This window comes from Dryobates pubescens, chromosome 6, assembly GCF_014839835.1.
Source record: "Dryobates pubescens isolate bDryPub1 chromosome 6, bDryPub1.pri, whole genome shotgun sequence".
NCBI lineage: Eukaryota > Metazoa > Chordata > Aves > Piciformes > Picidae > Dryobates > Dryobates pubescens.
Window position 1 is genome coordinate 9,129,538 of NC_071617.1, and position 27,034 is coordinate 9,156,571.

Below are 27,034 nucleotides of genomic sequence, written 5' to 3' on the forward strand. Positions count from 1 at the left end.
CCATGCTGAAAGCATAGCCAGCAGAACTAGGGAAACAATGGTCTCCCTGTGCTCAGAACTGGTGCGGCTGCACCTTGAATACGGTGTTCAGTTTTGTGTCCCTCACTACAAGGAGGACATTGAGGTGATAGAACATGTCCAGAGAATGGCAATAAAACTTTTGAGGGGGTTCTTGAGCACAAGTCTCATGAGGAGCAGCTAAGGGAACTGGGGTTGTCTAGTCTGAAGAAAATGAGGTCAAGGGGAAACGTTTTCACTCTCTACAACTAACCCAAAAAGAGGTTGTAGTGAGGTGGGTGTTGGTCTATTCTCTCAAACAAGAAACAGGACAAGAGAAAACAGCCAGAAGTTGTACCAGGGGAGGGTTAGATTGGACATTTAGAAAAATTTATTCATTGAAATGATTGCCTGCCCAGGGAAGTGATTGAGTGACCATGCCTGGAGGTATTTACAAGATGTTTAGATGTGGCACTGAGGGACATGGCTTAGTGGTGGATTTGGCAGTACTAAGTTTACAGTCAGACTCAATGTCTTTGTATTTTCCAGCCTAAATGATTCTATAATTTTATGAATTAAGTGGTGACTTGGGTGAGGATGTATGTTCCAGAAGGAGATAGACCATATACAGGCAGGATGCTGAAAACAAATGTTTTGTCTTGTTCTGAATTTCTAATTAGAAAACCTTCTAAGAGCTTAGATTTTTCCAAGCCCTGATTTCCCTTATTTGCCATAGCTGAGATGTCCCACTACTGACAGTAAATGGGTTCTTTTTTCACTTCATTCACATTAACCCATGCAGAACTGGTCTGGTAGAGCAAGGATGAAACAGCAAACAGTGCATCTGGCAGGTAACTGCTGGCAAAGCGGAGACCAGGATTTTTCTCCAGCACAACCTCACCCTGATGATCCATAAATAAGAAACCTATTCCAAAAGACTGACTGAAACTACTTTATTTTTGTGTTTGAAGGACTCAGTGATTAGCATATTTTTATCTTTTAAAATATAGTTTTATATTGCACAGCAAATGTGACCTGTAGAGAATTATTTTTGCAAGATGCTAAGGAGTGTGAGCAGTCTGTAGATGCTTAATCTGATGTCTCAGTTACTAACTTTCACCTTTGCTCCCTGGAGCAACCATACTATGAGAGGCCATTTGAAGGGAAATGCACTCAAGTCATAAATACTTGTCATAAGCTGCATCAGTAGCAGCAGGAAAAAAATGGAAGGCAATATAAAAAGAAATGCAAGTTGTAAAATTTCAGGTCAGAAACATCCCCAAATGGAATATGCTTTCAAAAGGAACTGTACAAATGATGTGATGAAGGTTCCTTGGTGTACCCTCTTAAAATTTTCTAGGATTTCCACCATGAGTGTGGTGAGACACTGGAACAGGTTACCCAGGGAGGTGGTAGAAGCCTTATCCCTGGAGGTTTTTAAGGCCAGGCTGGATGTGGCTCTGAGCAACCTGATCTAGTATGAGGTGTTCCTGCCCATGGTAGGGGGCTTGGAACTAGATAGTCCCTTCCAACCCTAACAATTCTATGAATCTATGAATTCTATGATGTTATTATTTTAAAGTGCAAATGTTCTCACTGCTGTAATCAATGCAATTGGCTTACAGCATGAAATGGGATCTTTTTCAATGACATGCACTCATCATGGAGACAGATGCAGCAAATCCACTGCTCTTCACAGCCTGCTGAGGTTTCCTAGTCGCACACACAGCATGTCTGAACAGACAAACCAGTGATCTTTTCAGATCGCTTATGGCAGCTGTTAATGGACTATTTCAAACTGAGTTAAGTAGATCATGGTTTATGAAATTCTCTACAAAGTATTTGCCCTATCAGGGCTATACCAGCACAGCTAAAACGCTGAAGTGTGACAGTCCAGGCATGGATGAAGACTCAAAAAAATGTGTGCACCACAGAGTGAATGGCAAAATAGATCCACAGCTATGTTGCCATAGTTCTTTCTAGGTTTACATGTAGCTGCCTGCTCTCAGAAGTGTTCAGTTACTGTGCTGGGGAGTTTTAGAGCAAGTCAGCAAAGAGCTTTGAAAGGTCTTTAGCTCTGTGCTTCAGACGTGGGAGTGCTCATGTTCCCACATACAGTGATACTGTCTGGTAGATGTTGGGAGTAAAACTATGAAATCATAAGGAACAATCAGAACATCTAAGAAGTGCCTCAAAACTGAAGAAACTATTTGATGCTACTCTTGCAAAAATACTTACTTAGAATGTGGTCCTGGAAGCAATTTCCAAGCAAGTCAACGGCTGCTCTAGACGGTCTACTGGATGGTGTGGCTCGGCTCTTTCATTCAAGCAGCACCTATAGTTGTATCTAGAAAAGGATACAAAACCAAAATTCTTTGTGAGCAAATACATACCTTTCCTTTTAGAACCATAACCAGGTTAAAACTAGCTTTAGTGGAACTCAATAAAGTTCTCATTTCAAGCCTCCTCATGTGCTGCCCACTTGCAGGAACAAGCTCCAAGGTGCAATCAAAGCCTACTTAGGATGCTGAAGCTGTGAGAGCAACTTTGCTTGAGAAAAAAGCCCCATGCTGGGCATATCAAAGCACTGAACAAATGCACACAGCTGTTTTTCTCATCGAGTTCTACTTAAAACATTTGCAGGAAATGCAAGATGAAATACTGGCCTTAGCACCAAAAAATGTAGGTGCTTTCAGCAAGGCCAGGAATTCTAGGCACCAACTTCTTTCTTTTCTCTGTTGAGTGGGTGTTCACTTCGAAGTTGTAGACATGTTAGCAATTCAACAACTGTGCAAATTAATATTCAACTTAACAGTCATTGCTAGGTTGGGAGCTTATTATTGCTTGTTCTGCTAAAGTGTCAGGTTAAAATAGTTGTACTCTGCAATACAGACCCTTTGGCTTTTTGTACCAAATAATTTCCTTCCATCTCATCAACTCCCATTGTATGAACCATCATGCTCCACCACTGCAGCTAGGATAGGCAAGGAGAAACAGTGAGGGGACAGGTGAGGAAGAGAGAGATCTCAGCCCTCATAATTTCTCTTTGAGCTGCATATTTTATTCACCCCACCCCAGGCATTTATTGCTGTTTATGTGACTTCTCAAGAAAGCAGCATGCTCGCGTTTGCAGGACATGGTCTGCTTTTAAAGCGAGCAAGTAAAGGCAAAACCCAGGAGTAAAGAGAGGGCTCTACATCTAGCCATGAACCTCAGAAAGCTGTTTCCTATCAGGCACAGGATGGACAGTTGTGATTTCCCAGCTTTGCAGGTGATTATCCTTATGGAAAACACCCTGTTTTCCAGGTTGAGCTGACTGGTATGGAGAAGGAAAAAAACACCCAAACCGCCACATGTTGAAATTTTGCAGACTCAGATCCATTTTGTAACTAGTAAATGAGCTTGTATCCCTCCCTCCTTTGCTTCTTTTTTTTTTTCCCCTTTTTTTTTCTTTTTTTCTTTTGGGATAGCTCACAAGCTGCTGACAACTCACACTGTACTAAGAGCTGTTCACACTGCACAAAGTGTTTACCACTCACAACTGATGCTAAAAATTAATTTACAGCACCACTACAGCAAGCTTTGACAAACTGTCATGTGTTGACACAGTCATAAGTTGTTGGTTAAAAAAAGTAACACTTCCCTCTTCTGCCACCTCGTATTTAAGACCAGGGATGGGCACATTATGCAAAGTTTGAGGGTTTGTAAGCTTCACAAATGTTTGGGCTTAACAAAACAAGCTTAGTTGTGAAAGTTTTTTCTCTTACAGTTAGTCGTGTGTTTATTGCCAAAAAGACTCCAGTAAGGGGGGGGGGGGGGGGGGGGGAAGCAAGCATTAAAACCAGAAAAATCTTTTCCCATCTACAAGATCTGAGTGTGTTATGCAGAATGAGGAGAAAAGGCTGCAAGATAAATAATCTAGAACAAGTATCATTCAAGGTAATATCAGACCAGTGACAAATATCCTGTAACAACTACTCAGAGCTGCAGACACCACCCACCTACTGTAAAAAAAGGAAGGAAAAGAAAAGATATTGCTTCGAGTAAGGGTTTTAATTGTTCTCAGCTGTCACACAATGTTATCTTGAGCAAAGCCTTTTACTTCTCGATTCTTCTGTATAGCTCCATATGGAAATAAAGAGCGGCGGCACTCATCAGACAGGGTCCAAATTGATTTCTGTGTACTCAAGATAGTAAGTGTTACTCAGCACTCGTGCCCTCGAGTGGCAGCTCTTACATTTTAATGCCCCTTCTTACTCAGGGCAGGTTAAACAACCCGTCTAGTTTACACCCTGGAATCAGTACAGAACACAAAGGTGGGCTCAGCTGAAACGCCCACTGTTTCAGTGGTCATGCTAACTTAAAACATTAGCCCCACTCTAGCCAAATCAAGATAAGGAAACAAGGCCAAGACTGGAGAGAACAAAACCAGCAAGAGAAAACCACGGAATCCATTTGGCTGAGGTGCCAATAACTTCAAATTATCTTCATTTTTCTTGTTTTCTGAGGTTTAAGTTCCTCTGCACTTCTGTAGAGACACCCAGGTAAGCTAGGGACTGTCACCTAGCAGCAATGACCCTGCTATTTGCAAGGCATTAGAAGGAAGACATAAAGATGACACTTGCCCCTGCAAGCCCTCACAAAGATTGCAAAAGAGAATATATGAAGCTGTCCTACTCTCTTGATAATGCACACAGGCAACCAATGGGATAAATATGTATCTATATCTCTATCTATTTATCTGTACCTGCAAAACATGTGTGCTGGGCAGTCAGAGCCTGCATGGGATGCAGACTGTGTGAAACAAACTGTCTGGATAGAAATTTAAAAAAAAAAAAGGAAAGTTGCAGCTTTCTTATTCTCTGCACCACTTTTCCAATAAGCCAGGGCAGGACACTAAACCAAACTCTTCAGGGCTCCTCGGGTTTAAGAGTACCTCTCCTCTCCCAAAGCAAGTGGCACCGCTGACTAACCACATTAACTGTGGGCAATTTCCCTGTCTCTGCTCTATGCCTGCCTTCACGTCACTGCAAAGGTCACCACGTCATATCTGGTACACTGAGGTCTGCCGCCCACCAGCAAACAGGGAAGCAGCTTATTTGGACAGTCTGGCAGCATCTCCTGTGAGTATTTGGGGGTGGGGGGAAACTTTCAGCTTTCCACTTGGGGAGGGGCACTCCAAAAATGGTTGCAGTTCTTAACCTTCAGAATGGGCTGAGGTGCTCAAATTGCCTTCATTTGAAGGGATCTCAGCCTGCACCAGCTTTACACAGCAATGCCCAAGTCCTAAAGAAGCTATTACTTTCCCGGCTCTGCCTCTCTGGTTCAGGAGAGGAAGCAATGGGAAGCAACATCTCTATAAGCATGAAACAGTGTGAAAAGGTGTCAGATCTTTCTCTGTGGAGCACACCTTCACTTTCAGCCGTTTCAAGCTGAAAATACTTGGTGGCTCTACAGAGACTTTAGCCATTTGAAAGCCAGCATCTATGTTCCCCCTTTGCCATTCCATCAAAAAAGAAGTGCAAGGACCCCTCAGGAGGCAAACTAGGAACTGCCAGCCCCGTGCACATGGGCATCCCTCCCTTTTGCTTTACCATTTTTTCTAACTGTATACATTAACATATTTTTCATTGCTTTCTTAGCATTACATCTGCTGCATGGTTCATAACTATCACTGCCAGCATTACCTACAGCATCAGTGCAGAAGCATATGATTATCTGAAATAGGACTTTCTTCTTGTCTGACTTCTCATAGCCAGTTTTGTTAAATAAATCCATCTGGTTTCTTGCTTGTGTCAAACCCCAAAACATGTCCTAACTCAGACAATGGGCTAAGCATATGTGAATGTGGGAACCTGGACGCTTCCTGGCGTCCAGTTGGTCCAGATAAATGTGTAGCACATGCAAGTAACCTTGTAACACATCTGTGAACTGCGTGTGCCCCTCGCCATGTTTGGATATGCCCCATTCTATAGGTTCAGCTATCAGGTTCCTCTGTTACCAAAGGGCATTAATTGTCATGGGACATTATTCAAACCAGCAGAGAAGACAGGCAGTTTGCCTTGTTCACACCAAGCAAGCAACAAGAGCCAAATGCTGCCAGATTTGCAGCTGAAGAGCCTGCACCAGCAGGCCAACTACACCCGTGCTTTGTCCTCACCTAGACAGCAAAAAGAGCCAAATACTGCTGGAGTAGCATCTGCAGAGGCTGTCCTAACAGGCCACAAATTATTCCTGGGCCTTGTATCTGGACCAAGGCAGAAAGGGGAAAAGCTCCAAGAGAACCGAATCCCCGAAGAGTCACAGAAAGGCTACAGACTGGCGATGGAGCATGCGAGAGAGAGGCCCCTTAGCCAAGGAAAGCTACAACCTGTGAACTGGGCATGAGAGGAGAGAGGCCCCTTAGCCCTCTCCAAGCCAAGGGCAAGCTCCAGACTGTGAACTGGGCACAAGAGAAGAGAGGCCCCTAGCCCTCTCCAAGCCAAGAGCCGCTTGAATTATAGTCACAGCGTCTGGGAAGATACCAGACAAAGGAGCAAGCTGTGAGTTCCCGGCTAATTTTGGTACAGAATCCCGCTTGTGGGAAACCACAGACTGCGGCACCTTTATTTCCAATCTGAATCTCTGTATTGGAAAGTCTTAGATCTGTGCTTCAGTTGTTTAACTGTCTTCACATGTGGAATGTAACCGAGTAACAGAACCTATAAATATGTTTTGTAACTAAGCTACGGCAGTGCTTGAAGATACTGCCATCCAAAATACTGAATAGTAAAGTATAGAAATATATAGCTTTTATTACACTTGGCCTGTGTCTGCTCAGATCAAACCTTTACCAAAGCTAGAAGCATTTTGTTTCTAACAAATATATTCACATCCTCCCAAATTAAGTCTACTTCTGGCTGAAAAAAATCATCCAACTTTTACTACAGTGCAATGCTTTCAAACAAATGAACTTAAAAATTTAGTTACAGGGCAATGTGCACCTCAAAGACTTTGGAGGTTTATCTATCACATGGCAAAAATCTCTCCTTGTACAGCATTTGTATAGATGACCACAGGATTCTCTGGATGTTTTTCACAGAATCACAAAGGTTGGAAGAGACCTCGAAGATCATCAAGTCCAACCTGTCACCCAACACCTCATATCTAAACCATGGCACCAACTGCCACGTCCAATCCCTTCTTGAACACCTCCAGGGATGGTGACTCCACCAGCAACCTGGGCAGCCCATTCCAACGGCTAACTCTCAGTGAAGAACTTTCTCCTCACCACGAGCCTAAAATTCCCCTGGTGCAGCTTGAGACTGTGTCCTCTTGTTCTGTCACAGGTTGCCTGGGACAAGAGACCAACCCCACCCTGGCTACAACCACCCTTCAGGTAGTTGTAGACAGCAACAAGGTCACCCCTGAGCCTCCTCTTCTCCAGGCTAAACAATCCCAGCTCCCTCAGCCTCTCCTCATAGGGCTTGTGTTCAAGGCCTCTCCCCAGTCTTGCTGCCCTTCTCTGGACGTGTTCAAATGTCTCAATGTCCTTCTTAAACTGAGGCACCTCAGGCCAGAAAGGTAACTAGATAACAAATTACATCATACTAAGTTTTATGAGATCTTTAGCAAAAATGTTTGCATCAGACCATGGTGGTTAATGCATTCTCTCGTAGACAGGATATCTAGCAGATATCCTATCTAATCAGTGTGGCATTACCTTGGGTGTGCCACCTGGTTACGAGTCAGGACAAAGAAACAGCTTGAGTTTTTCAGAGATTTGTCTCACCAACAGCATTGCAGATGGAAACCTTGCTTGACCTCCTGATCCATAGTCACTTCTACAGGAGAAATCACTGCAGGAAAGGTACCAGTTAAAGTAGTTGACTAGTGGTGTATGATCCATCTTTTACACCCAACAATGAATCAACTCAATTAAAAGATGAACATACTCCCTGTTTGAGGCATATTTTTTTTCAAGGGGTGATCAAGGAGCCACTACCTTCTTTATCAGCTGTTTGGTATTTCCCCCCAAATTACAGAAACATTCCAGTCTGCTGGGCTGCAGTAAGGATGTGCTGAAAGCAATGTCTGTTCAGCAATGTAGATGCCAGCACTGGTAATACAAATGTTGAAGTGGGTGTGTGCAGAAATGTATTTCAGCACAAAGCAAAGCAAGACCAGGACACAAGGATCCTAAATAAATCCAGTTCCTGTCTTCCCAATGGCTTCCTTCACCATTGGAAAGACTTTGGTTTGGATTTTAGTCAAGTCTGGTTTACAGTGCTCAATTTCAGCTGTCAGAAAAACAACCCCCAGCCCTGCTGGAACGCCTTACTCATTACGCAGCCTTGCAAAAATTATTAGCTATGTTACAAGGCATTTCCCTTTGGGGACCAGAAGGGGTGAAGAAAGGGTATGGAGAGTGACAGTCTGTGGTTTCTAATGTAGCAGCAAAAAAATAAATAAGTAAGAGGAATACAGGATATAATGTGTTTACATTTGTCAAAACAAGTTTCCTGGAGACACAGAGGGTTCATGCTGCTGAGCTGTCACTTCTGCTACAAACTGCTGCCTCATGCTATCAGGAGGTCAGTCGCTGACCTACTTTCTGATAGAACTGAATTAATTTGCTACTTCTGTACACAAACCTCTTTTTTTTTTTTTTTTTTTTTTTTTTTGAAGGAATACTCAAACCCATAAAAAGCTGCCTTCTCTCCAACTTGGAGCTTCGGCTGATGCTGTGCAAGGCTATTACATACCTTGGCATGGGTCCCACTGCGCTTGGTCTGCTTATTCTTTTGGAAAAAATCTCTACAGAATATTTTTAATGAGTTGACGCTGCAAATAAAACCTTTCCTTTTTGAACTCCTGCATTACACTAATACCAGAAACATAACCCACTACAGACTATTGTCTGCAGTCTATAACGGAGACTGCCTCTCGAATATGCTGTGCTTTGTCTAGGCTGCTCCTGAAATAGAAGCCTACTACAATAGGATTAGCTCCCCAAACAGACAGATGCGTGGCACAATATATATTTATCGGATTAAAATACAAAGTCAGTAATAGAAAGTAAGATGAGTAAGTGAAACTTATAAACTGAATACCTATTGTTTTGATCATCCCTTGCACAAAGACAGTTAACAAACACGCTTACCTGGAGATGGTGGTATGGTAGAAACACTGAAACTAAAGCACTATACTCAGAAAGTGAAGTGACAGAAGTAGTATCATAAGAGATGCCACCTACTTGCTCTCTTTGCTTAGTGACTACATGCACATAGATTGAATGTTGCTGCTCTAATGTCGCTACACAAATCCTTTCATTAAAAATAAAACATCCTTGCACCACCAAAATATCAGAAATCAGCTCTTGAAATCATCCCTAGCAATTACATAATTGAAAGCTTCATTGCTTGGGTGGATTGACCTTTCCAGGTCTCTCAATGGTAGCAGCACTGCTGTTTGGAAAGAGAAAAGCAGTGCACCAATCTGTGAAAGGAGGGTCATTCTGCATCAAGGCTCTGGACTAACATCTAGAATATGAGAAACCCCCAACTAACACTTGCCTCAGACCTCTTCAGCAGCTTGATCCAATACATTCATCTCACCCTCCATCTGCAAAGTGAAAATAGGGACTTTCTCCAAGTGCTTGGCTTGCTTTGTACCAAAACACTGTGGGTGAGACTTGCACTTTCCTTTGCATTACCCCAGGGTCCAATCCAACAATGGCAGCACTGACTACTGCAGTACAAGACAACTATCAGTATCACAACAGATTTATGATCACTTGAGTTCCTGGGCTTGATGAGGCTCATGCTGCCAAAGATAACGCTTGCAAACGTAGCCCTTGGAGCTGCAAGTGCACTTTTGCCAGCTTTTTTTAGCTTTCTTCTGTGCATATTTACAAGCCTTGAATCTGAAGTTCAAGTAAATCAAATAATTCACTCAAACCCACCAGGATTTGAAAACATTAGGAAGGTGTCAAGATGTCATCAAGCTTGTTCTGCAGAAAAGAGTGTTTTATAGTTTCAGAAAGAAATAGACAAGGGAGCTATTTAACAAGATGGTAGCATATTGAAACATGGATAGATAAGTAATTAAGAGCTACCTTCTCTAAGTGAAAACTTTTCTGAGTGAAATACCAGTTCACATGAAAAACTACAAGTCAAATGCTGCCATTTTTGGGTGGATAAGAACTGTCACACACATCAGTATCTCCATTACTATGAAGGATTTTACTCCTTTAAGCAACTCACAAAGACCTTCACATAAAAGAGTATGTGGGAAGCAAGGAACTCGCAGAAGGAGACACCAAAGAACTGCTGACGTTTGTGACTAGTTCTAATGAAATGTGTTACCAGGAATCCATGAAAATGGGAGAGAGCTTCTGCCACAAGAAGCTGAAGCTAAAGGAACAGCTACATTTTAGTCCTTCAGGAGCAAGACTAATTGCATGGTTGTCTAGGGGCTTCCTTAGAATGCAGAATATCAGCCAATGAACTTCTTTGTGGTGGCAGCCCAAAACATTTTTCTGTTAAAAAGGTCCAATATTCAACTGGCAGATGACCTGATTCTGAACCCTCTTAACCATGACGTGTGAGTTTCTTTACCAAATTTCTATACAGCTTTAAGTGCAACATACGGCACCTTAGAGTAAACAAAACAGGAGAGACCAAAAATAATCATGCTCCAAGAAACAGGAAGTATAAATGCTTTAATTAAGCACTTAATTCTTTTCATCCCTCATGTCTGTCTTCATAGTTTAAAGTCTCTCTTGGCAATCAACCAATTTTGGGATTCACTGCTGTCATGCCAGTCGTGGCAGTACTTCAGCTAAAAAAGCACTGTCAAACATAATGAAGTTTTCCTTCAGCTTGTACCCACACTGGTGCTGTGCACAGACACATGCTGCCTGGTGAGGGAAGATGGGGCATAGGACTTTATCTGCCCTAGTTCCCAAGGACTGCAGGCCAGCCCTGAGTGGCAAAGACACAACTGATGGCTGAGACTACATATGACGGAAATCATCTCACACCCTCCTATAGCACCCAGTGGTCTTTCGAAACACATTGGAGAATTTTAAACTGTGTTCTTGTACTTTCTTTCTAACTTTCCTATTTTCTTTTCCAATCCATACACATCTAGGACTAAGGCATACTATAAACAAGGAAAAATTTCCTAGCACTTTGCTGTTAGGAGCTCAACCTCTCCCTTTGCCTACGGACACCATTCCCTGCCTTTCACCCAGGGATGCTGTGCATAGAGCACAGGGAAGGATAGGGCAGAGAGATTCCCCACTAGGAAGAAGACAATATATCTCTCCAATCTGTATTTCTGTTTCTAACAGTTTGTTTTCACACTGGCCCTACTGGAATTGGTGCTGGCAGAGACCAAATTGTAGGCCAAAGCTTATAGGGCTTTGCAATATATAATGATAGCCACTGACACAATGGGCTGTACATTCGTATCTGCTGACTCAGGCAAAGAAGGCAGCAATAGACATGTCCTGACTGTAAACTACATTTCCAATGCACATTTGGCTTCCTACCCTGAATTACTACCCCTGCTGTATAAAACCCTGCTAAGCTCCAGCCCAGCAGCCAATGCTCCCGAGCAGCTGGTAGCAAGAGCCATCTGAAACCAGTAAACCAGGCTGCTGGCTCCCTGGGCAGGGGCTGTCACTATGCATTCTCCCAACACATAGTGCAGCAGTGCCCCAACCTACTTGGTTTCTGGGCATCACTGCAACATAAACGAGGATAACCAATGCCAAAGAAAGGCAAATACTCAGTTCTGGGAACATGGCATGGCCCAGAGCTTGCAACAGGAATTTATGTGAAAAAACTTCATGACACATAAGTCTGCATCAAAAAACCTACAAGCTGCACTGTTTGGCATCTTGATTTCCAGCCCTTGAGAAGTTCAAATAACTCAAACACAAGACTGTAATACCACTCTCTGAGTAAAAGCTATTTTAAACCTATTTTGGCAGCCACTGATAGTCATAACCAAGATGCCAACTGTATGGTTTCTTACCTCCTTCTTCTGGCTCCAACTGGCCAGCAGTGGTCAGGGGACACCTGACTGCTCTGCTAGGGAAACTCTGATGCTGTCCAAAGACAGACAAAGAATATTACCAATAAAAATCAGAATCTTCAAAGTTTCAAAAGTTCCCTTTCCATAAACCAAGCTTTAGACAGAGAATAACTGCTAATGAGGTGCAAAGCCCTTTTTTATAGGCACCCACTTGAGATGACCCACATTACTCATCCACTTTGCCTCTGAGCATTTCCACATTTACAGCAGCATAAGCGCTTTTACAATCAAACATGATCATATCATCTTTTTTTTTCTCCCTGTGTATAAAAGGGTTTAGTTTATTTTTTCATTTTTCAGCAAAAATTAACATGTCCACATAAACATGTGGACTGTGATATCTATTTATGAATGCCCAAACATCTAGCATTTGATGATCCTGGTCCCGTCTGTGCACCTCCTTACATTTACTATCAGCCTGCCCTGAAAGATCTGAACATGTTTCAGCTTTCCAAACACCAGCCAACACAGAACTGCAGCTGGAGTACAATCTGCCATTTAGCAGAGCTTCTTTTCCTTGGCTCCTAGGCTACTCAAAGTTCCTGTCCTGGTTTTCTACCTGGGAGTGCCTGATGAGAGGGCAAGATTAAGCCTCATGACAGAGGCCACAACACACTAAACTAAATACAACAAAACATAAACAAACATAAGGAAAGGTCCACAATAAACAAATTCCATTTTCCCAACATACACCTCAGGAGCATACATATCTGCTGAGGGGGGCAGTGTACTGCATCTGTGTTAGAAGAGTGAGGTGGCAAGATCACGTCAGGAAATTTTGGGAAGCAAAAGCCAGGCTACCTGACATGGAGATGGCCCTGCAGAAAGAGAGGAACAACCACAGTGAGGCCTGCAGGGCCAGGAACGTGCAAAGAAAGCGGTGGGGGTGGGAAGCAATGCTGTTCAAACGACACTGCTGGCAGAGCATGAGGCCAGTCAAAGGAGGTTATGTCATTCCTGCAGAAAATCCCGCCAGAATTATCCTACTGGGCAAGAATAATTATCCCTCACAGAAAGAGCACAACGCAGAGGCTTGGTCAACCTAAGTGACCCAGGACTTGGGCTATGGAAAAACAAATCCTAGGAAGCAAGGCCATTACCAACTAACTGGACAACATAGACTGCAGCTGCTGAAACACATAACCAGAGTGACATAATATTAGAACATATTTTTATGCTTACTGACACAACAACAGACCGAATTCTGAAGTTGTATTTTAGGCACACTAGCTCAGACTATCTTTAGACAGGAAAAGTGTGTGTGTACAGATGTTCCAGCAGGCACGGAGAGCAGAGCTGGAAAAAGCACTCGCTCACTTCCGAGCCTCATAAAAAATGCCTGTTGTAAATAAGGGTGGGAACAGACACACCAGGCAATGCTGAACCAGAATCATTTAAAAAGCAGGCATGAAATCAGTAGTCAGCCAGGGACTGCTGAGGTTTAGCGGCTGCATAGCTTCCCCAGCTTTGCTTTACTTTGCTGATGGATGTTTTCATGTGTTACCCTCTCCTGCAGTCCCCCCTATGTCTTACTCCTCTTGCCAGCTCTTTCATCCGGCTTTCTATCTCACTTTCACACATGCTCTCTTGGAAGCATAATTGAAGCTATAAATTCACGTCTGCACATCTGTAACAAAAATAGTTTTTCTAAGAGCTATTCTTCTTACCTATTGATGGTGACACAAATGCTACAGAGTTGCTGGCAATTCAGGGGGCTCGCTGCAGCTTTAAACACTGACAGAGAGCTATGCTCTGAAGCACAAGGAAAACAAGCAGTAATGCAACTTCTCTCTCTCTCTATATATATATATAATATATTGTTATTTATGTATTTATACAAATATATATTTATGGAGCTGTGATTCTTGGAATAAATTCTATTTGTGAAATATCAAAAAACACAAGAAATAGCTTCAAAAACCACAAGAAATAGCTATAAAGCTCTTGTTCTGTGAAACAATCTTTATTTTTGAAGTAAAACATAGTTAGCACTTTGCTCCAGAAAAAAACCCCTTGGAGTCCATCAATGCAAGGACAGATTTAATTTACCATGATCACTGTCCAGCTTGCAGTAGTAGAAAGATGAGGGTAGCAACTATGCAAAGAAGGATTTAGACCTCCTTGATCCTATATAAATAAGACATAGAAGACTGGGATGCTTCCATGTTAGGTTATGACTGAGCCCTGCTTTTAGCAACAAAATCCCTAATACTGCGTGGCAAAGAGCTGAATTAAACCTCAGACACAGAAGGCCCTGCACCTGGGGGGCTTTCTGCCACAGGCAGGACACCTCTGCTGCAGTCCACAGGCCCAAGGTCCAGACACAGCAAGGACAGGGTCTGTGCATATGTCATGCACATGTCTAGGTATGTTTTCACTTGCTCCTTCTGGATGAAAGGAAATCCTTGGTGCCATGATCAAAGCAATGCTTGCAATGTCTCAAGAGGTGACCTGAGTGTACTAAAGGTACAAAAGGCCCTGCTCACCTCACAATTTCCAAATTTTTCTCTACCCCAAGCCTGTAGCAAAGCATAAGCCCCAAAGTTTGTGCTTTGGGTGTGACACAGAAGTGACTGCTCCTGCAAGCAGTGCTTGTACAGAACAACAGTGATTTCCATGGAGACTCATCTCCTTTGGGCTCAACTTGATTTCCTTTATGGCAAATAAATGAATTGTAGGCAATTATTGGGTTAATATCAGCACTGCAAATTCCAGGCATGAAGACACCGCAGAAAGAACACAGGTTTGGGTGACAGAGACAGGCCACCAGCCTGCTGGTGATAGGGGAACCAGACACAAAGGAAACCAAAAAATCTGTGAAAAGGAGCAAAGAGAGAGCAGAGATTGAAAAGAAAAAAAGGGGGAAAAAAGAAAGCAAGCCAGAAGCTTGCAGACAGTGTCAGCACTTGTGGAGGAAGCTCTACACGGTATTTTTGAAACAAAGACAGGGAAGCAGGAGCAGAGTTTAGCACTGGACCTGGAAGGGACTGATGCACCCTGGCGAATGCCTCTGTCTCCAGGGCAGCCTGGGAGCCTTCCTAAGCTCCTCTCCTTTATGTGAAGCCAGCACAACAAAGCTCTGCTTGCAATGGGCACATGGTGCCACTGCTACTACAGCATGAGAGCAGCTTTCCAAGATGTAAGAAGGTGCCCATCATTCTCTCTTTGCCATGGTTTTTTTTATATTTAGCAAAGCTAGTACTGTTTTTATTGAAAGTCACACACACACATGGTGCTTAGAAAGACTGGGGGGGAGGGGGAACCAAAGCTAAATTGAAAGTTCAGCTTCTTTCAGCTGAATTTGTTAGTAGGTTCATCATCATTTTTTGACAGAATAATCTTTCCATTGTGAATTATTTCCACTGGATAAAATAGGAGACCAACAAATTGCTAGATATAATTTGTGCCTTAAATAATAAAGCAATTAATGGCATTTTAGCAGGAACACATTCTTCTCTTCAGAAATAAACCCCCTATTTCATCTCATCTAAATTGCTTGGTCAGCTTCAAATGAGAGCAATATAAATCTCCTTCCCATACTGCTTCTGTTATCTATGATAAAGGGAAGAGACAGAAGGTAATCTTGTGTTCTGTATTCACTGACACATCATTTTCATGCTACACTACACTGTAATTTATTTCTAATGGGATAAACCTCTTGTAGTCTTCCTGCATTGTTCAGCCACACACACGTCCCCAACTGGTACGGAGATTGTGGAACTGTCAGGTGCAAGATCCAAGGGCCGCGCTCAGTGGAATTAGGATATCTGCTGCACATTTCAGCTGTGCTACAGCTGTGAAAATAAACAGCTAGGCTGTGTAATTAAGGTATGCTTTTATTCCTTCCCATCCCCTGCCTCCTGGAAGCAAGGCACTCAAAGAGTACAACACTTTTCAGCACTTCTTGCAACCATCAACTAAACTTTTAATTCTGCATCTAATTGGTTTGATACAATCCAAAAAGACTTGCGGAGCCCGGCAAGACTATAAGGGCACGAAAGCCAACTGAAACTGAGAAGTCCTTACAATCTTTGCCATAACAGAGGAAAGTATCTTTAATGAAAACAAAGGAAATATCTTTAAAGCTCTTTCTGCTGTCCTGATCAAGGAGGATACAAGAAATAAGTAAAACAACATAGGAAAATCAAACTGGGGCTCTGAAGCGCCCCATGTATTATTTTTCGTTTACAAACAGTTATATTCACAAGATTTAAGAGGACAAGAAGATGATAAAACCTGTGGCTTTCAGTTTATGCAAGCTTTCTTCAAAGTGAAAAAGCTTGGAACTTCAGGCCCAACTGAGGACCCAGTTATTCTTGATGCAATCATGCAATGGCTAGATGCAAACAGAAAGTTACCCGTGACATTCCTGCAGAACTCAATACACTTTCAGAAAACATTTAGGTTTATTTACAAAACACACTTCCTTGTTAAAATGTGTAACACTATCACAGAACAGCTAATAAACAGTTATCAAGCACCAAAACTTAAGAGAGACAAGCATCTCAGCACTACTATGCCTTCCACACTCACCTCTCTACTTCAGCTGATCACTATGCTCGCTGAGTGCACCTTACAAAGGAAAATACTATCTAATGAGCTGTCTAGTTATCTAGCTAGTTCTATGGCCCCATCACTCCAGCAGTTTACAATAGGATTAATCTCATCTGAATCAGATACAAGGTAGAAACTTGCAGCCAAGACATCTCTCCAGATCTTCTTTACCACTGATATAAAGTGACAATCCCTTCCAGGGCACACGTCACACCATTTCAGGTACTCATCCTAAAGAAGGTGAACAAACCATTTTGCTGCCTACAGAAGGGACTAAGAGCTCCACTGTGGCCATCTGGACAAATTCCTGCTCTAAGGCAGCTGGGCAGCAGAAGAGCTGGGTCTGGTGGCATAGCCCAAGGTTGTTTGCAGTAGCATTTCAACAGCTTTGCCCTCTCCAGCTGGACTGGGGTCCTCGGTGTGCCCCAAGCCCCCACGTAGGATGGTGACAGCAAGTGTGCAGAGAAAGGGCAGAATAATCTATCGCCAGGCACTGGCAGTGGGGTTGCAGCTGCTCTATACAGCTCTCGCTGCAGATTACGAATCTGCCCTGTTAGCTCTGGTTTACCAACAGTTCACGCTTCAGAAATTTGACAAAATACCCCAAAGGCTAACTCTGGCTGAACTCCATCCCTGCTGCCATGACCAATTTGCATTACGACTTTGTTCTAGGGACGTATCTGCAACCATTTACGCCAAGGGCCCAAATGATTTGATTCAGCCTAGCTAGGCAAAGCAGCGCTGCTCATGTCCATGTTGGGTCATGGGGGAGGAGAAGTGGGCTCAAGAAGACTGGCTGCCACTTTAACAGGGTTTCCAGCTGAGATCCTGCAAGCGAACCTACCCGTAGATACCATCAAACAGCTTCACCATACACTCCTGTGGCTCTGGGCAAGCCCTCGGGGGATCCAGAGATGCCCTCTGGCAAGCTCCCAATTCCCACAACTGGCCTCTGCAGCATCTCAACCTATCTACAGGGTTCAGTGCCAACCCATATTCTTATGTTTGCTAATGTCCAAATTTCAAATACAGTAGGTCCTGTGTTCATTCAGGTTCCTCTCATCCAAAACTCCCTCTGAAGTGCAACCCACCTGAGCTCCTACATGTGGATAGCACATGAAGTGGCTGCCCTCACTGTCTGCAGCCCCATTCAGCAGATTGCTTTCAAAAGAGAGCAGAAGCATCTTAGATAGACTGCCTTTCACTGTGGTTTGAAAGGGGCTGCTTAATCATGTTTCCAAGCTCGGAGCCTGTTTTCTGAGTATCTCTGGAGAGGGAGGGCACGCCACTAATAATGCAGGAAAACACTGTGCATTCACTTAGCTGCTTCCAATGTTTATCCTTTCTCATGGGGAAAATGCATGACTTAGCTCTCAGCTGGCAAACAGATGACTCTACATGAAGGATGGTGTCACATGAAGTGCAAAGGTCTAGCTGCACCTACTGCCATGGCTCACCCTGCTGCAGGGGTGCTCCACTGCACAGAAGAGGGCAGACAGAAAGCAAACCCTCAACAGCCATGCTCAGTCACAGGCTTCTCACTTGCAGAAGCCACAGTTATCCTTCAAGGCTACTGAGGAAGACTGTTAGAGGAAGAACTAAAAGGACTAAACCTGACTACATGAGAAGATCATGGTAAATGGTAATAAATGCCCTTAAAGCAAGCAAACCAGCAAGATTAAATCCAGGAGGCAGATACTAGAATTCTCACTGGAAACAACTCCATGTCAGAAAGCTCAGCAATGGGTGCTAAAACTTACTCCACAGGGATCCTACCTCAGTATTTTAAAGTTAGGTTTGGATGAGAAATAATAGAAGGCTGGCAGGGAAAGCATGAACAGGTGATCAAATAAGCCTTTTCTGCCTTAAATTTCTAACTCTGGAAAAAAACAGCTTCTGGTTCAACAGGCTGCTTCAACCATGGTGCGCAAGAAGGTGCTAAGCTGCAGTGATAAAAACAGGGAGAATGAACAGGGTCTGTCTTTTCTATGAAAGTAGAGTTTGCATAAAGGAACCAGAGTTATAAAGAACAGACAACTGAACTGCTATTTGTACAAATGAAGAAAGGATTAAAATAAAAAGAGCTGGGGATGTTATTGTTGCCCCTGTGTTCTACAAAGTGGTCTAAACCTCAGCAATCTAAATGTTTTGGGGTTTTTTTACTGTAGTAACTGCCAATGACCATCAAATGAAAAAGCCACAGAACTAAATCAAGCATGCAAACACCCATAAATGAGGAAGATCAAGGCCAACATTCACCTCTGAAGATGATCTGTAGCCCCAGTTACATCATCTTAGGTCACTTTTAAAATAAAGCTACAAGTTCTTCACTCGTAGCACAGTGTGTCAGACACGTGCTTGTGCTCTTTTCCTATTTCCACCTACTAGTCCCTGCAGACAGCTGTGAAATCAGAAAAAAAAGTAGAGTGTTGTCCACTGTTCCCAATTAAAATCCCATAGTCTTGTGGTCAGAGAGCTCTGGAGGACTGGCAGGGTCGCGTGATTTGCTTGAGGTCAGACAGAAAAGGCATGCTAGACCAGAGATGACGGATCTCTTGGCTCATGTGTGCAATGCAGCACTCCACAGCCAGGGCCAGAAAAGCAGTCACCAGGAAGCTCTGATTCCTTTCAGTAACCCAACCTTAAATAGACTAAATTTGCAAAAGGGGAAACACTATGTAAAACCCCCCTCACATCAGCTGAATTAAGAGTAACTTTTTCCCCCTTAATGCCTTCTTGCACCCTGTTGTGGGCTTAAGACTGGGCTTATGACCATTGAGAAAAGTCCTTCAAGACTACCAGAGAAGTACAAGGAGGTGGACACTGGAAAAGTGTAATCAGGTGGAGAACTGGGCTGAGGTTGAACATGAATTTGTGTGTTTTGCATTTTTGTATATATTTGTGAATAGTATTTCCATTTAAATTTCCAATTGTGTGGAGTGCTTTTTACATCTTCAGGGATGTGTGTCTGTGTAAAATAGCCCTCTGTCTGCTCAAACCAAGACACACCCACAGATGCTGCTCTGGAAGCCAAGAGGGCTCTGCAGTCTGTGTCAATCTCTAGTAGCTCTCTGCAGTTTTTCTGCATCATCGAGTGCCAGTAAGCGTTCACACTCCAAGTAGTATCTGGTCTGACCATTTGCATGTTCCTCCAGCTGCTCAAGAGCCCATCTGCTTGGACAGGCTTGCTGGCTTCACTCTTTGCACATGACCCAAGCAATTTCATCACTGACCCTGGAGAACTTGGGGGACACACTGGTGACAAAGTGACAGATCTTTGCATTTGTGACAAACTCACTCCGTCTGTTACCTACTATTTCCCCCAGGTATTTACTTCTGGAGGCATGAGGCGTCTGTGTCTTTGGTGAGTTTCCAATACTCACATCCACATGTTAAAATGGAAATAACATCTGAGTGGAAGACTTGTAGTTTGGTCTTTACATTTGTATTTTCAATGACTAATTTTGTTTAAGTTGGTAAACGCAGCTGTTGCCTTGCCAGTTGGTGACATTTCCTTTTGGACTTCCCCACTGGTTGGTGTGTTTCTGCCAAGACATGTAAATTGACTCATTCCTTGTATTCCTTTGCCTTTTTATACAATGCTTCAGTTAGGATTTGCCAAAGGTCTCCTGAGATTTGTTTTCCCAAGTAATTATTAGCCCTTCAATGCCAGGCAGTCTTTACTTAGATGTTTTCTGAATCGTCACTTAAGCATCCCATGCTCAAGGTGCTGGAACTAACTGATGTAACGCTTCACAGTATTATACCTAGCTGTACTTTTTCTCATGGCGATTTGGTCATGTCAACAAGTCAAGAGCAACCATAAAGAGGTGACAGAATGCATGCCCTTTCATACAGCAGCATTATCTGTGATGAACCATTCACTCAGCTGTCCACTTGCTTCAATGGCTCAAGCTTGTTGAGACTGAGCAATTATCCCTCAGAACCACCAAAACCCCAGCTGTATCAGATTGGCAGGTACCCTGCTTCAAGCTACAGAGCAGGAGAGGCTGTCCAAGACTCTGGCCATTCCTTTACCTCCTGAAGAGAAATGGCTGAGCTGAAGCTGTAAATGAAAAACTGGAATCTGTGGTTTTGGTTTGTTTTTTTTCATCCATTTTCCATGGACTGTACCACTGAAAGGAATAGAGCTTCCCTTCAACTGTTGCAGTCACTTATATTATCTTTCCAGGATATTTTCACTGGAATGCAACTTCTCCATCAGTCAGATTGTTATGTTTTTTCATAGTCTGCTGTTTCTCAAAGAACTCAACAACTACTCATTCAATAATTTTCCAGAAATACTCTCTACCTGTACCTTTTTGGTCTTAGTGAGTTATGGTTTCTGCCTTTGTTCTGTGAGACAGCATCTCTCCTCTAGCATTTTCAGTACCTTTGGCAAAATCATAGTGCTCCTCCCATCAAATCCTTCTCTCCGTGTCACTAAACAGTTTTCAACTCTTCAGATAACCCCAGGCAGGCCCACTGGGTGGTGGCACCTTACCTGTTGAGCTGATGCAAACAACAGCAAAGGGGAAAGCTTTTCTGGGAATTATATCAGCTTCTTGAGCAAGGCTTTACTTCTCTTGATCTGAAACCGACTAACCTGCTGCTTTCACTGGCTGCATTCAAATGCCTGGTGTTGCCTTTGATATATCTATCCTTGGAAAGCTCACTACTTGAGCTTGCTTAGCTGAAAATCAGCTACATTTTTTGCAACCTATGCTTTGTTCACTTGGTAGTGAAAACAAAAGAAACACCTCTATTACTATTTCTCCTGTGGAGGTTTTTGCTTTGTTCTTTTTGGTCCTGTCACAAAAAATAGCCATCACTTCCACTGCATGCGGGTATCTGCTGAAGATATCCACTGTGTTCTCCTCCAATACACTCAGACCACAACAATTCCACCAGCTGCTCTGGGGACATCTTTACACTATGCCCACACATCACCAAGAGCCTTGATAGCAGACACGTTGAGCCAGGCCCCACGTTACTGCTTTGGATGATGCTTGGCCATTGATTCCTCCATTCTGTCACCATCTCTAACTCCAAGAAAGAAGTCTCCCCATTAGTAAGCAGATGTCAGGCTGAAGAATGTGGTCCAAATCTGCTGACAGCTCTTATCTCATCACAGTAGTTGTCTGTTGGTAACACTGTATAATTGTCATTTCATGTACTGTGCTTGAAATCTAGTTCAGAGCAATTGACCACTAATTGGTTCCCAGTCTATAAGCTATTTTTCTCTCTTGGAAGTAATAATTAACACTACACCCTCAGAGTTATAATCATCTTGCTTCATGAATATATTATAGCTTTGTTTTCATTCTTAGATTGCACTTTGTCAATTTCTGGTCACAGGCATTTTGCTTACTCGAAAGATTTTACTTCATGTATTCATCCATCTCGTTCACCTCCACCTCTTTTAAGGTTGCAACCTTTATTCTGGTCTTCTAGAAACCTGCTTGCAGTGGTTGGGTTTTTTTCCAAAACCTTCTCTGAGGAATTTCTCAGAGGCTTGCCTTCCCAACAGTTTTCACCAAAACAGGTCATACCATTTCACCTAAGACAGAATCTGTTACTCACCTGGCATGTGCTTTGCTGTAACAGCTACTTCGCTGTCTTCCTCTAATTGCCTCTTGTCCAAGGACAGATTTTTACCAGGAGCTGAAGCCAAAACACCGAGTGTTGTATTACTGCCTTGCATCTCAACCATGTTGCTTGGCTAGGTCAGTTTGAGCCATGAGACACTATAACCTCAGCCTCTGCAAGTTCAGTTGCAACCTTGGTTTTGGTCATTGGGTTAGGTGGTACACACACACTACCAACAACTGAGAGAACACAGCAGTTTTTCTGTCACCTACATTCTACTCGATAAGGATGCTGCAAGATGAAAAGATTGCAGAGTACTCACATTTTACAGTAATAGCAGCCATTTCAATACCTGGCTTAAAAAAGAAACCACATCTTAGATTTCAGAAGCAGCTGTGTTCTGTCTCCAGAGCTGCTGTGAATTGTTCATACATTCCTCAGCATGACATTTTGCTTTGTCTCCCACCCTCATCCCCAGCACACTAATACGTTAGTAGTTATCACCACTCAAATCTTATGCAGGTTCACATTAGGACTCCCTAGATCCAGAGAAACATAGAAACTGAACACCTACCAGAGCTGGAGAAAAAAAATTCAGGAAAAAAAAAATTTTGGCTGCTGAGCTAGCTCAGATTCATCTGTACTTATGGTGCTATTTAGTTCAGCAGATGGAGAATGAAAGGGAAGGTGTCTTTTGCCAACGATTTATACTACCTCACGTGAGAGATGTTATCTATACTCAGGCCCCATGTGACAAGTCATTCTGGACCTGACAGTGGGCAAACTGTAAGGGAAGAGAAGACTTTGCACTTGGATAGCCAAGCCACAGACCTGAAATACTAACATTCAAAAGTCAGGATCCAGGAGAGAACCCAAAATGGGCCAGAAAGACTGAAAAGAAGAGTAGATCATCACTGCAAAAAGCCCAGTTCTGTAGGAAGACAGGCTCCACACAGGGGAAAATATAACCCAGAGGACCAGTACCTAGGACTTGCTATCTTACTTTTTCAGAGTAAAATTATGGGGGGTACCTATCAATCAAACAAGGGATGTAGGAGCTGGACCAAACCTGGATGTTATGAGCTGCTCTGCAGGATGGTCAACTGATTAGATCAGTGCACTATTTACACTGGTGGTGTCATCCTGGGGTGGGAGATGGGATAGGGAGAGGGGAGAAGGAAAAAAAAAAGAGTTCAGGATTACAAGAGTCATCTGGTCAAAAAAATTAGACCAAAAATGCTTTTATCCAAGATATTGAGAAATCAGTGCCAGCCTTTCAATCTTGCTAAATAAAGACAGAAGACACTGACATGGAAGACAAAGAAAAGACATTCAGAAGAACATAAAAATACAAATACAGCTTTAGGATGTTTGTAGATAACCAGCTCTCAAGCAGTATAAATACAGATTGAGCAAGTGCAACCAACTTATAGCTTGCCTTAGAAAAGACAAACCATGTACATTTCACCATTACAAACAGCCAGCCATGTAAAGGCTAAAACAAACAGCAAGGGACCTGGGTTGTGTTAGAAACCTTCTTGTATAACCCTGAGCAACTTTGTGCTTCATCTTGCAGACAAGTAAAAGCTGTCTATACAGCAGCAGATGCCTGTGAGATTTGTTTGATACACTTTGCTGAGAAAGAGCCATCAGAGGTGGCTACAGGACATAGCTGGTACTGCTCTGTGCTACCGCACCAAGTCTCCATGAGAGACCTTCTAATGTACTTTTTTTTCTAGTGAAGAGCAGGTGCCTGAGTAAATAAGAGATGTTACAAAAATCTGTAGCTCTCACAAATCTGTAGGTCTCAGGTGAAGAAAAGAGGAAGCTGAAGGAAGACTGAAATAACTACCTCAGATTTGCAGCTAGCTTCTGTGGCCCCAAGCAATGACAATAATGCTTCATTTGCTTTGATTTTGAATTTTAATTTTTGTGATACCTAACTTTCTTTGCTTGGTCTTATAAAGGCTAGACAACAAATCTGTACACGATTGCGCTGCGGTTTCATTTCTGCCTCTTGAAAATTAACTCTCTTTGACGGAGCATGTTTTAATATCACCTGTAGTTGCAGATAAGATGGGCTGCCACTGCATGCAAGATCGGGTTTGCTGTCAGCTTTTGATTTTATTGCTGTGAAAAAGCAGTATGTGCAGACACAGAAAGGCAAGAATTGAAGCTTCAGCTCAAACAGGAGTTTGCCCCAATCCCTCTTCCCAACAGCAAGCACTGAAGACACCTGGGAAGCCCAAAAAGCACACAGGGTCATCTCCTTAGTTTAACTCCCCCACTTCTGTATTTCTTTTGTCTTTCATAGAAGTGCTTGCTTAGCATAGAGAAGAATCACTCGGGGGATGAACACCAAGGGAAGACTTCCTTGCTGAACATTTTTGTTTCATTCCTCATTAGCAGGTGGGCGACAGCCATACATACTGACGTGGGTGAGCACATGGGGGTTTCATGGAAGACAGAGCACCAACGTTCATTCCCAGGAGGTTCAATCTCACTTACATGACGCCTACATTCACACTGCAATCACAACTGCACCAGCTACAATCTTGTTAGAGCCTCTGCTCACAGGATGCTGGTTAAAGATATCTTAAATCCTGAATGTATTTCTCATTATACCAAGTACACTGACAGCAGACTCAAACTCAGGCTCTCGAAAGCTTTACCAACAGCTTTACCATTAATATCATCTGCAAGAAAGTACTTTTCATTACGTGCTTTTAACAATCTGATAATTTATTCCTTACCAAACTCATAAAACAACAGCACTAAAGATAACCAGTGGCACAGGAGCTTTTGATGATGGCTGCTTGCTTACAGGACCCAAATCTAGAAGACAGCATCACTGCACTGAGAAATGTCACATCAAGCTTTCCACTAGTTTCAACATTTCCCATTCCATTAAATAAAAAAGGGGGTGGAGAAAGGAGGAAACCATATTTCTGCTCCACTTACTTGACAAACGCAAGAAACTGTGCATAGAAGAAATCATCTGTCATAATCTCTCTGAGTCTTGCTGAAACACACAAAGTAACCAGAATTTGCCTCCACGGTTTAGGCAACTGGTTTCAAAATCAGAGTTTCTGGATACCTTGGCTGAATGCTTCTAAATAACAAGTACCTGCATGTGAGGATACTCACCAATAAACAGCAGGTTTCAGAATTCAGAGCCTCTCTACACCACTTCAGTCTTTCAACAGATTAACTCCATATGACAACTTAGCTACAAGTCTCAGCCTGGAAGCACTTCCCTTCCCCCCTCCACCTAAATCACAGTCAGAAACGCTCTGAAGGGAGATTAGGGAGACAGTTTTGCAAAGCACAAAGCACTGACCTAAATGTGTTCCCGTTTAAGTAGGTGGAGGTTCTGAATGTTCGGTCCAGCCCTTTGTGTTTTTCAAGATCTGCGTAAGCTTTTAAAGCCTCTCATTTCATTTAATGCAGGTTTTACCTTCTCTGGAGATGTTTTCTACTCTTTGCCTATTTTGCTATAAATATACTGACAGATTGCACATACGCATATTCTGCTGAATCTAGAGAAATGAAAGGTTTTGTGCTTCACCTGCTAGCTCTGAAACAGCAACAGCTGCACGCGATGCACTGGCTTGTGCCAGCGTTTGGTAGCGGTACCCCGGCATACAGGAGGGATGGCTGCTTCAAACAACGCGCTCTGTAAGCTTTCACACTAGCCAAGGCGATCGCAAAATATAGGCCAGCTGCGTTTCTTATTTTTATGCACACAACACTGTTAGATCAATGGGATTTGCATGGATTAGCAAAGGACAAAATTAGCCTATTTTAGTAATGGTAAAAATGGCATTAAGATTATAAACCATCTCACACTCCCAAGACTAATTACTTCCCAACTTAATGTATCAAAAGGCCCTTTCTGTCTAACGGAGTCATGTCAAATGAAAACAAAATAGTTCTTTCCTTTTCCTTTTCTCTCTCTTAGACATGATACATTTTAAAACTGAAAGAATTAATCACCTCATTTATTTTAAAGAGTGAAAAAGGAGCACAGGCTGCTGTGCTGCTTGATTAGAAACACTGGACTGGGAGGCTTCTGACAGCTCACTGAACACTGAGCTATGATATCACAGTTGGCATGATGTAATTCCTTTCAGAAGATGGAGCTCTCTTATACATCAGGGAGGTTGCTCTTCCTCCCAGTTACTCCTGAGATTCTCACATGTGAATGACAGCACTTGTATGGGAACATTCAAATAACACATCACAAAGATTTTGCAATGATAATCAGTTCTGCTAAACATTATAAAAGCCTAAATTTTAGGTTCCAGTCTGCAAGGCTGACTTTCCCCAGAATGAAATAACTGGTGTCTTGAAATAAAAAGAAAATAGTTTTGTTGTCCTCTCACCAATACTTTATGTCCCTGTCCTAGGTCAAGCTAGGACTTCAAGCTTCCAGGGCAAACACCCACTGGAGAGAATGTGTATTACCCCCACTCCCCCTCCTTCTTCCCCTGTAGGGAAAAGGTAGGCTGGGGAAGGTAAAAGGAGTAAATAAAACCATTTGCACAGAATTGGAAATTAACAAAAGGAGTATTAACAAAAGTACAAGGTAGTAAGGCAAAAGGAATACATATACAAAACACGGTTTGCTGGATGGAAGTGGAATAGGCCCCACAGCATAATAAAGCAGCTCCCAGCCAGCAAGAACCTCCCCAACAGCCAGCAAAGTGAAAGCAAGATAGAGCTCCCTGGAAAGCCCTGCCTCTTATATAGAGGATAAGTGGGAAAGGGAAGGGAATAACATGATGCATATTCCGGTGCCACCCCTGAG

General features: G+C 42.8%; 1 long non-coding RNA gene across 1 annotated transcript in view; it reads right to left on the reverse strand.

Annotated features, from left to right (window-relative positions):
* Positions 1-2,242: 2,242 nt before the first annotated feature.
* The window catches only part of LOC128897292 (uncharacterized), an 86,958-nt gene continuing 62,166 nt past the window's right edge, over positions 2,243-27,034 (reverse strand). The window contains exon 4 of the long non-coding RNA XR_008462301.1: positions 2,243-2,344. This is a non-coding gene — a long non-coding RNA (uncharacterized LOC128897292). The remainder of the gene's footprint in view (positions 2,345-27,034) is intronic.